Genomic DNA, 11,524 nt, shown 5'->3' with positions numbered 1-11,524 from the left:
GTTTCTTCCCATTATCATATTGTCCTCAAAGTCCAGCTGATCTACACCAAGTCCACATAAGGCTCTTCAGATGTGGCACATTTTGATTAGAGACTTGTGAACCAAAAACACAAGTTATTTGTACTTAACCATTTTCCATTCAGGGAAAAAAAAAAAGACAAAAAAAAAAAAAAAACAGTGAGAACAGGAAAATTACAATAGTAATTTTCTATTTCTAGGATAGGAAGCATACAGAACTCCCTGGACCTTAAAAATTCTGAAATATAACTGGGTAAATGTTGCCAGATGCCCTGACACTGGGAGAAAAGATGTTCCCAGGTTTGGTCTCCATTCTGCCCCTAGGACAGGATTCCTAGTCCATCCTTCCCAGTTCCTGGGGCCTCCTTCCTTTCCCATCTCTCACTTTACTCATTATAAATAGGTCAGTGGAACTTATATCTTCCAAAAAACCTTTTTTAGCTGGCTTTCTCTTTCTAGGAGGATGGGGACTCTGAAGTTGTTTATGCATTTTGAACAATCTCAGTACAATCTCTGAAGCCAGGATGATGAAGCCACTTTTGCCTATACAACTCCTGAAAACACTTTTGTGGGCTTTCAAGTAATGTGATTTGCATCTATTCCACTCAACAGATTCTTTTTAATCACACTCACTGGGGCATATCAGATAATTGTGGGAGACACTCTATGTTCCTCCCAGCCCTTTTGTCTACCTGAGGGGACCAGCTAAGCACTTCCTTAATTCCTTCAGAGGTCTTAACAAAGTGTCTTAAGCCATATTGATGATTTGATCTAGGCCCAGAGGCTATATTTTACTTTGATAATCTTTTTCTGAGTGGAGGGAACCAGAGATGAGAAACTGTTCTATTTGTAGCCCATACGTCTATCTCTCTCATACTAGTCTAAATTCGACTGAGGAACTGGCCAGGTTTTTCTTAGTTCATCACTTTCTCGCTGTACCATACACAATTAAGAAAATCCAGCTGACAATCTCAACATTCTGCCTGGAGATCTCCTCAGGCAAATCCTAAAGTTCATTAGATACATTTTCCAACTTCCAAGTTACTGCGGGCAACAGTTTTGTCAATTACTTTGTGATGACATTACATGGATCATCATTTTTCCAGACTCCGATTACAATTCCTTACCATGCCACCCCTCCCCCCGTCCTTGTTAACAGTTTGCTTACCATTTTCCAGCCCCTCCTGCAACCAGTCCCAACATTAATGCCCCATATTTCAGGTTTCTGTTAGGATAGCACCTTCTGTCAAGTATTAATTTCTATCTCAGCAATCTGCTGTCACAATCAATTTTATAATAAACAACCCCCAAACTCAATGTCTTAAAACAATAGAAATGTATTACTGTTCACAAAGCTATGGATAGGTTTTGTGATCATTTTAGTCTTGACTAATAAGTCTGCAGTGAGCTATGGGTTGGGTTGGAGATTCTATTGATCTTGACTGGGGTCTCTCAATCTCTGTAGTTGGCTGACTGTTGCCTACTCTTCTTCATGTGCCTCTCACATCCCTCCAATGTGCAAGTCCAAGCTTGTTCTCAGGGAACAAGCCAAAGTCAGGGAAGAAAAAAAAAAGGCAGATGCATTCAAGACTTTTTTCTTAGAGTTTTATTTATTCATTTGAGAGCAAGAGAGAACATGAAGGGGGGCAGAGTGAGAGGGAGAAGCAGGGTCCCAGCTAGGCAGGGAGACTAATGCAGGGCTCAATCCCAGAACCAGGGGGATCATGACCCAAACCAAAGGCAGATGCCCAACTGAATGAGCCACCCAGGTACCCCTCAGTCAAGACTTTTTGAATCCACTTCTGCATAGATTAGTCAAAGCCCAGCCTAGATTTAAAGTGAGGAGTCACCATCTCTTAATGAGAAGAGCTATGACCCAGCAATTGCACTACTAGGTATTTACCCCAAAGATACAGATGTAGTAAAAAGAAGGGCCATATGTACCCCAATGTTCATAGCAGAAATGTCCACAATAGCCAAACTGTGGAAAGAGCCAGGATACCCTTCAACAGATGAATGGATAAAGAAGATATGGTCCATATATACAATGGAATATTACTCAGCCATCAGAAAGGATCAATACCCAACTTTTGCATCAACATGGTTGGGACTAGAGGAGATTATGCTGAGTAAAATAAGTCAAGCAGAGAAAGTCAATTATCATATGGTTTCACTTATTTGTGGAACATAGGGACTAGCATGGAGGACATTAAGAGAAAGAAGGGGAAAATAAAGGGGAAGAAATAGGAGTGGGAGACAAATAATGAGAGACTATGGACTCTGGGAAAGAAACTGAGGGTTTTAGAAGCAAGGGGGGTGTGGGGATGGGTTGGCCCGGTGAAGGGTATTAAGTAGGGCACATATTGCATAGAGCACAGGGCATGTATTATATGCAAACAATGAATCATGGAACACTACATCAAAAACCTAATGATGTACTTTACGGTGACTACGATAATAAAAATAAAAAGAGAGATAGAGAGAAGAGCTTCAAACACAGATTGTAAAGCATGCTGATAAAGAGAAGTGTGAAAACTCAGTTCATTTTACAATTGATCTACCATACAGATAAACAGAACTTTGGTATCTTTTTCTTGCTGTCTATGCTTTATTAAAAGAGCTAATTGTTGTGATCCTTCCTATTGAAAAAATATAACCTAGTATTTACTCTTATCATGAATATCACAGTAAGTATAAAAAAGAGAAGAAAATTAAAAAATCACCCAAACACTAACCAAAAAATTTGTCACAGTAATTTAATATTGTTTCCATTAAAATGTTTTCATTTTATATAAATCCACATATATTTCCATAGTTAACTTGATACTATATGTATAGATTTGTATCCTGGTTTTTATATTTAATAACATGAACACCAGACCATCATTAAAAACTATTAAAACACTTAATGGCTTTTCACAGTTTATGCCCATTTAAGCCTGTATTACCATTCTCCTATTATTCTATATCTACATGTTTTTGTCAATTTTATTTTTAAGGCCTGAGAGATAATTTCAAGTTTTTCAGTATTTCAGAGTATTTTATTATAATTCCTGCAACTTAAAAATTTTATTTTGAAATTATGTTCTCTGAAGTATAGAGCATCACAGCACATCTTCATTGTATAATGCAACATTTTTCATTAAAAAAAATTCTTCTCTGTCATTCTCAATTTTTTAATTTCAATTCTGAAATTAAGAATACATTTTTTTAAGCATGCTTGACTCCAGCACTCTGATCTTTATTCTAAATTATCTCCCTGCTAGAATGTCTCCTAACACCCTGTTCTTTTCTAAGTCCATCACAATTTTAATTACATATTATTTTGGTAAACTGCCTCAAATATAATATATTGCTATATCTGAAAGAAACAAGTGATAAACCAACTGTTTTTCCCCAACCCTCTTCAGGTACAAGACAATTAATACGTCCCTTCAGGAAAGAACACAGACTGCTGATAAAATGAAGTGAGTTAAGGTCTGAGCAGCCAGAGACCACTAACACCATCCAGTCCTGGTGATGGTGGGAAAAGTACTGAAATCTATAACGCCTGAAGCCGCTGGGGTTACCAGTGTTCAGAATGAGAGGTAATAACTTAGTAACGCATGAAATATACGGTGCAGCAAACAGAGGCCAAACCGTACTGTTTTACAGTTCTTTTTTTTTTTTTTTTAAGATTTTATTTATTTGACAGACAGAGATCCCAAGTAGGCAGAGAGGCAGGCAGAGAGAGAGGAGGAAGGAGGCTCCCTGCTGAGCAGAGAGCCCGATGTGGGGCTTGATGTGGGGCTCAATCCCAGGTCCCTGGAATCATGACCTGAGCCGAAGGCAGAGGCTCAACCCACTGAGCCATCCAGATGCCCCTGTTCTACAGTTCTTAAAGAATATTTCAAAAACCCCTGTTACACTTTGAATTTATTAGACAGTGTAAATCTAGAACAACCGGAGGCTAATTTTAGGTCCCACATTTTCATTTTGCAATGAAATTCAGTGAATTCTAATGAGTGTAGGCAGCAATGAACTCTAAGAAAATAAAAATACAAGTTAATAAAGAATTAAACATCAAATTTTCACTTCTTACAAAATATCATTTTGAACATGTAACATGCACAAAATGTTACTGACACTTACTCTCTCCTCTTACAGCTGTAGTGATATAGGGATATAAAAACAAGAAGGCACAAATACGATAAAGGATGACCGACCTGTTATTTCAAAAGATAGTGACTATTTTATTTAAGCAGTATGGGATGAAAAATAACAATTTAACATATGTAGTTTCAAAAGGTGTGTTTACTTATCACTTTATAAAGCATAACTTTTTATATAGATAAAATAACTTCTATATTTGATTTTCTGTTTGACATTATCTTATGCATAGACAAAAAGTAAAACTATAACTGTTAACAGGCTGGTTCCATCAACATTAGAATTCTACAAAGAGTTGAAGAATAGATTTTTACGGAAGTCACAGATGTTTTAAATAGAAAATTAGTTCATTCCTATAGTGTTTTGGTATTTTTATATCAAAACATAAAGATCTGGAAATGCATTGAGTTGAAGAAAAAACATTTGACATTATTATGAATGCTACTGTAAATGTGGTCCAAAAGTCCAACATTAAAGTTAAAATTATTTTTTATTATATTTTTCTGAAATAAGAACCCAAATTTTGATGGAATACATTGCTAAAGCCATGCTCTTTGTAAATTAAAAAGCGTCGTAGTAGAGATGCTTTTGGAATTAGTTTTGGTAGATATGATATATTTCATAATTTTCCCCCAAAGTTATAATATCCTACCAATATAAATAGGCCCTATATTGTCAAAATTTCCTCTTTGTCTCCTTCTCTCTTTCCTTCTCTCTCCATCATGATTTGCAATTGGATCATTTGATAATCTATACAAAAACTGAATCCAATGGGAAAGCCCTATGATTTGATAGCAATTTAATCCGACAACAGACAGTTAAGAACCAAAAAAGAGGGATGCATGGGTGGCTCAGTCTGGTAAGCATCTGCCTTCAGCTCAGGTCATGAGCTGGAGTCCTGGGATTGAGCCCTCCATCAGGCTCCCTGGAGCAGGGAGTCTGCTTCTCCTTCTCCCTCTGCTGCTCCCCTACTTATGTTCTCTTTCTCTGGCAAATAAATAAATGAAATATTTTTTTTAAAGAATTATAAAAGAACTTATTTAAAAACTTATTTCTTGGGGCACCTGGGTGGCTCAATGGGTTAAAACCACGGCCTTCAGCTCAGATTATGATCCCAGCGTCCTGGGATCGAGCCCTGCATTGAGCTCTCTGCTCAGCAGGGAGCCTGCTTCCCTTCCTCTGTCTCTGCCTGCCTCTCTGCCTACCTGTGATTTCTGTCTGTCAAATAAATAAATAAAATCTTAAAAAAAAAAAAACTTATTTCTTATTTTCCAAAGAAATTCCTCTAAATAAAGAAGAAAAGTACACATGAACTTAGTTCATACAAACTATTTACATATTTTAATTAAAAAGGTAATATTTATAATAATCACCTTTACAACATATTTTCTGAATTTATCAGGAATTTATCTATAGTATTTTTAATTAAAATATTATCTACATAGATGAGTGAATTGACTATTAACAATTTTAACTGTATTACTCAAGAAATATAACTTTCAAGATTGTTGATTTTATGAAAAAAAAAACAAGACTTATTACAGATTATATTCTTCTTTATTGAAGTATACTTGACAGTGGGTGCTGGGGTGGTTCAGTCCCTTAAGTGTCTGCCTTCAGCTCATGTCATGATCTTGGAGTCCTGGGATGGAGCCCCAAGCCCTGGAACACAACTTTGGGTTTCCCTGCTCAGTGGGGAGTCTGCTTCTCTGTCTCCCTCTGCCACCCCCGTCCCTGCTTGTGCTCACTCTTTCAAATAAATAAATAAATCTTTTAAAAAATGAAGTATACTTGACATACAGTATTATATTCATTTTAGGCATACAATATCAAGGTTAAAAATTCATATGTGTATACATATGAAATAATCACCATGATATGTCTAACTACTCTGTCACCATACAAATGTATGACAATATTATTGACTATGTTCCATATGCTGTATCAATAATATTCTTTTTCAGAGAAGATGGCATTATATTAGAGATGCAGATACTTTAAAAACTGAAAAAAAAAAATGGCTTTGTGGAGCAAAACCACACAGTAAGATACCACCTCACACCAGTCAGAATGGTTAAAATTAACAAGTCAGGAAATGACAGATGTTGGTGAGGATGCAGAGAAAAGGGAACACTCCAACACTACTGGGAATAGAAGTGGGAATAAAAGCTGGCGCAGCCAATCTAGAAAACAGCATGGAGGTTCCTCAAAAAGTTGAAAATAGAGCTACCCTATGACCTAGCAATTACACTACTAGGTATTTACCCTAAAGATACAAATGTAGGTATCCGAAGGGGCATGTGAACCCCAATGTTTATAGCAGCAATGTCCACAACAACCAAATGATGGGAAAAACCCAGATGTCCATCAACAGATGAATAGATAAGGAAGATGTGGTGTGTGTGTGTGTGTGTGTGTGCGTGCACACGCACACACACACACGTATATAATGGAATACTATGCAGGCATCAAAAATGAAATCTTGCCTTTGCAATAACATGGATGGAACTAGAGGGTATTATGCTAAATGAAATAAGTTACTTAGAAAGAGACAATTATCATATGATCTCACTGATATGAGGAATTTAAGAAATAAGACAGAAGATCATAGGGGAAGTGAGGGAAAAATGAAACAAGATGAAACCAGGGAGGGAAACAAACCAAAAAAGACCCTTAATCTGAGGAAACAAACTGAGGGTTGCTGGATGGGAGCGAGTGGAAGGGATGGGGTGGCTGGGTGATGGACATTGGGGAGGGTATGTGCTATGGTCAATGCTGTGAATTGTGTAAGACTGATGAATCACAGACCTGTACCCCTGAAAAAATACTTACATTATATGTTAATAAAAAAATTTCAAAAAGTGAATGGCAATATAATCAAATGAAACAGATGTTTTACTGCTAATGGAATTATTAGCTTTAAAACTTTATCACTAGGGGCGCCTGGATGGCTCAGTGGGTTAAAGCCTCTGCCTTCGGCTCAGGTCATGATCCCAGGGTCCTGGGATCAAGCCCCACATCCGGCTCTCTGCTCCGCAGGGAGCCTGCTTCCTCCTCTCTCTCTGCCTGCCTCTCTGCCTAGTTGTGATTTCTCTCTGTCAAATAAATAAAATATTTTTAAAAATATATTATCACTATTTGGGGAGGAAACAAGTTGGCAAAAGAGTAGGAGATTGAAATATCATAAGGTCCAGAAGTTCAGCTAGATAGTTATCAAACCATTCCGAACACCTACAAACTCAACAGGAGATAGAAGAGAAGAAGAGCAGCAATTCTAGGAACAGAAAATCGACAACTTTCTGGAAGGTAAGACATGTGGAGAACTGAATCTGAAGCCATGGGAAGAGAAACTGTGGGGGAAGGTGCCAGCTCCCAGCAAGTGGTAGAGGAGTGGAGCACAAAATCAGAAGTCTTAGAAGTCAGCTCCACTGAGGGACACAACTCCAGAGGCTAAGCAGGGGTGGAGCCTTCACAGGGACAGTGTGGTCTCAGGACCCAGGGGGTCACAGAAAGAATGGGTGTGTCTGAGTATTACAGATCTCCCAGGTATCACAATGGAGAGGCTGCCTACAGAGACAGAGATGAGGTGGGGGCTCTCAGCTCAGGGTTACCTAAACCATGATCTGAGGCACATTTGGACCACTGCCCTTTGAGCAGGGATCCCACAAGTAGCAAACTGCTCCAGGAGGAGCAGCATGGGAGCATGGGGCAGGAATCTGCTGGGTTTGGAGACTCCAAACAAGGCCATGCACCAGAGACAGAAACACTGGGTCCCAGGTTGGGTGAGCAGAGTGTGGCCAGAGACCAGTAATATGGGAGGGACTGACTGCTTTTCTCTGAGGGTGCATTGATGACTGGGACCCTGAGCTCTCAGCTCCTCCATGCCGGAGACTGGGAGGCCACCATTTTCATTCCTGTCCTCCAGAGCTCTACCGAAAATATTCATGGAACAAAAGCTCCCAAGGGTGAACCCGAGCATATTACTTAGCCTGGTCCCTGGCAAGGGCAGAACAATTCTGCCTTAGGTGAAGACATTTGAGAATCACTGCAACAGGCCCTCACCCAGAAGATCAGCAAGAACATCCAGCCAAGACCAAGTTCACCAATCAGTGAGAACTGTGGAACTCCAAAGCTAGGGGAAAAGCAACACACAGAATTCATGGCTTTTCCCCCATAATTCCGTCATCTTTCAAGGTTTAATTTTTAAAATTTTATTTTTTCATTATTCTATTTTTTAAAATTTTTCCTCTTTCCTACTTTAATGTCTTTTAACTATTTTATTTTATCAATAGCTTTATAAAAATCTAAAAATTTCATTGTTATATTCATATTCTATCCCTTCATTGTATTTAGACATATTTTTTGTATACATATAGGTTTTTCTTTCTTTAAAATTTTGGAATACAGTTTCTTCTAACAGATCAAAATATACCCTAAATCTAACGAATGGCTTTGTTCTAGTCTTCAGCCTGATCACGTTCTTTCCTCCCCCCCCTTTTTCAAACAAATTCTTATCAATGCTTTTTTAGAATCTTTCCAAATTTTCATTTTACAGTCATATTCCATCTCTTCATTCTTGTTTACCCTTCTTTTTGTATATATACAAGTTTTTCTTTCTTTAAAATTTTGGGAGGCAGTTATTTCTAACAGACCAAAATACAATCAAATTCAAGTGTGTGGCTCTGTTCTATTCACCCATCTAATATATATATATATATATATATATATATATATATGTATATATATATATACACACACATATATATATACACACACATATGTGTGTATGTGTGTATACACACATATATATAAAATATATGTATACATATTATACACACATGCACACATATATATACAAATATATATATATTTTTTCTTTCCCCCTCCTTCTCCCCAGCCCCCTGGTTTTGGGTCTCTTCCAATTTGGTTACTGTATATTTTTCTGAGATCATTTCTACCCTTTTTAGTATTTTGTTCTCTCATTCATCTATTCTTATTTGGATAAAATGACAAGTGGAAAAATTAATCTCAAAAAAAAAAAGGAACAAGAGGCATTACTGATGGCTAGGGACCTAATCAATATGGACATTAGTAGGATGTCAGATCTAGAGTTCAGATTGATGATTATCAAGGTGCTAGCTGGGATCAAAAAGAGCATGGACCGTACTAGAGAATCACTTTCTGGAAAAATAAAATCCCATTCTGGAGAAATAAAAGAACTATAATTTAACCAATTTGAAATTTAAAAAGCTATTTAATGGGGTTCAATAAAAAAATGAAGGCTCTTACTGCTAAGATAAATGAGGCAGAAGAGTGAATCAGTGATATAGAAGACCAAATGATGGAGAATAAAGAAGCTAAGAAAAAGAGAGATAAACAATTATTGGACTACGAGGGGATAAGTGATAACATGAGATGAAACTATATTAAAATAATAAGGATATCAGAAGAAGAAGAAAGAGTGAGAGGGGCAGAAGGTTTATTGGGGCAAATTATAGTAGAGAATTTCCATAATTTGGTGAGGGGAACAAGCATCAAAACCCAGGAGGAACGGACCTACCTCAAAGTCAATAAAAATAGGTCCACACCCCCTCATCGAGTAGTAAAACTTACAAGTCTCATTGACAAAGAGAAAACTGTGAAAGTAGCTCAGGACAAGAGCTCTCTAACATACAATGGTAGAAATATTAGATTGTCAGCAGACCTATCCATGGAGACCTGGAAGGCCAGAAAGGACTGGCATGATATATTCAGAGCACTAAACAAGAAAAACATGCAGCCATATAGACATAATACTATATCTAGCTAGGCTGTCACTGAAAATAGAGGGAGAGATAAAAAGCTTCCAGGACAAACAAAAAATAAAAGAATTTGCAAACACCAAACCAGCCCGACAGGAAATATTGAAAGGGGTTCTCTAAGTAAAGAGAGAACCTGAAAGTAGTAGACCAGAAAGGAACAGAGGCAATACACAGTAACAGTCACCTTACAGGCAATACATTGGCACCAAATTCGTATCTTTCAATGGTTACTCTGAATGTAAATGGGCTAAATGCCCCAATCAAAAGACACAGGGTATCAAAATGAATTAAAAAAAAATACACATCAATATGCTATATAAAAGAAACTCATTTTAGATCCAAAGACACCTCCAGATATAAAGTGAGGGGGTGGAAAACAATTTACCATGCTAATGGACACCAAAAGAAAGCTGGGGTGGGAAGCCTTGTATCAGGTAAATCAGATTTTAAGCCAAAGACTATAATAAGAGATGAGGAAGGACACTATTTCATACCTAAAGGGTCGGTCCAACAAGAAGATCTAACAATTTTAAATACCTATGCCCCTAACATGGGAGCAGTGATTAAATAAACCAATTAATAACAAAATCAAAGAAACAATTCAACAGTAATACAAGAATAGTAGGGGACTTTAACATCCCCTCACTGAAATGGACAGATCATCTAAGCAAAAGATCAACAAGGAAATGAAGGCCTTAAAGGACACACTGGGCCAGATGGACATCACAGATATATTCAGAACATCCCAAAGCAACAGAATACACATTCTTCTCTAGTGAACATGGAACATTCTCCAGAAGAGATCACATCCTGGGTTACAAATCAGGTCTCAAATGGAACCAAAAGAATGGGATCATTCCCTGCATATTTTCAGACCACGAAGATTTGAAGCTAGAACTCAATCATAGTATAAAGTTGGAAAGAACTCAAATACATAGAAGCTAAAAAGCATCCTACTAGAATGTAGATTCTACTAGAATGCTCTTTAGAGCATTCTAGAATGAATGGGTCAAACAGGAAATTAAGGAAGAAATGAAAAATTCCATGGGAACAAATGAAAATGAGATTACAATTGTTCAAAATCTGTGGGACACAGCAAGGGTGGTCCTAAGAGGAAAGTATATAGCGATACAAGCCTTTCTCAAGAAACAAGAAAGGCTGCAAGTACACCAAATAACCCTACACTTAAAGAAGCTGGAGAAAAAATAGCAAAGAAAGCCTAAACCCAGCAGGAGAAGAGAAATAAGCAAGATAAGAGCAGAAAACAATGAAATAGAAACAAAAAGAACAGTACAACAAATCAACAAAACTAGGAGCTGGTTCTTTGAGAGAATTAGTAAGACTGATAAACTCCTGGCCAGACTTATCAAAAAGAAAAGAGAAAGGACCCAAATAAATAAAATCATGAATGAAAGAGGAGAGATCATAACGAACACCAAAGAAATACAATTATAAGAACTTTATTATGAGCAACTATACACCAGCAAATTTGACAATCAGAAGAAATGGATGCATTCTTACAGACATATAAACTACCATAACTAAAACAGGAAGAA

The sequence above is a fragment of the Meles meles genome, chromosome 3 (genome assembly GCF_922984935.1).
Source record: "Meles meles chromosome 3, mMelMel3.1 paternal haplotype, whole genome shotgun sequence".
In the NCBI taxonomy this organism is placed as follows: Eukaryota; Metazoa; Chordata; class Mammalia; order Carnivora; family Mustelidae; genus Meles; species Meles meles.
Note: the sequence above shows the minus strand (reverse complement) of the source record.